The following is a 737-nucleotide window of genomic DNA, read 5'->3' as shown; positions in this document are numbered from 1 at the left end:
TCTCCACCCTATTTCAAGGATATTGAGTAAATGTCATAATACTGGCTACACAAAGTATTTAAGTTAAATATATAAATCATGCTTAAAGAGCTAATAATTTTTTTTTAATTTTTTTAAGTTGTAAATGGACTTTTATTTTATTTATTGATACATGGTACGGAGAATTGAACCCAGTGCTTCACACATGATAGGCAAGCACTCTGCCACTGAGCCCCAACCCCAGCCCTAAAGGAAACTTTGAACACAGTATACGAGGAAACCCAGAGAATGGCTGCTCACCAAAGGAAGAATATTAATACAAAGATAGAAATTACAAGAGGAAACCAAATGTGAGTTGAGGCACTAAAAACCTTAGTACTGAAGTAAAGAAGACACTAAGATGCTGAACAGCAGATCAGAACATGCAAAACAGTTTTCAAACTTAAGAAGAACAGACCAAGATTATCTGGACTGACATGCAAGTAAAGAGAGCATGGAAAAAATGAACAGCAGAGTCACATTTTTAATATGAGGTGTTCCCCAAATGCTCATGTGTCATACATTTCAGAGGTGAAATGATGAGATTATGAGAGCTAAAAACCAATTAGTGGATTACTCCATTTGATAGACTGATAATTTGAATACATTCATGGGTTGTGACTTGAGGCAGGTATGGTATTGCTAGAGGAAGTAGGTCACCAGGGTCATAACCGTAGGGATTATAGTATCCCTGATGACTTGCACTCAAGCTCAATTTG

This window comes from Urocitellus parryii, chromosome 10 (genome assembly GCF_045843805.1).
Source record: "Urocitellus parryii isolate mUroPar1 chromosome 10, mUroPar1.hap1, whole genome shotgun sequence".
NCBI lineage: Eukaryota > Metazoa > Chordata > Mammalia > Rodentia > Sciuridae > Urocitellus > Urocitellus parryii.
This window is presented reverse-complemented; position numbering follows the sequence as displayed.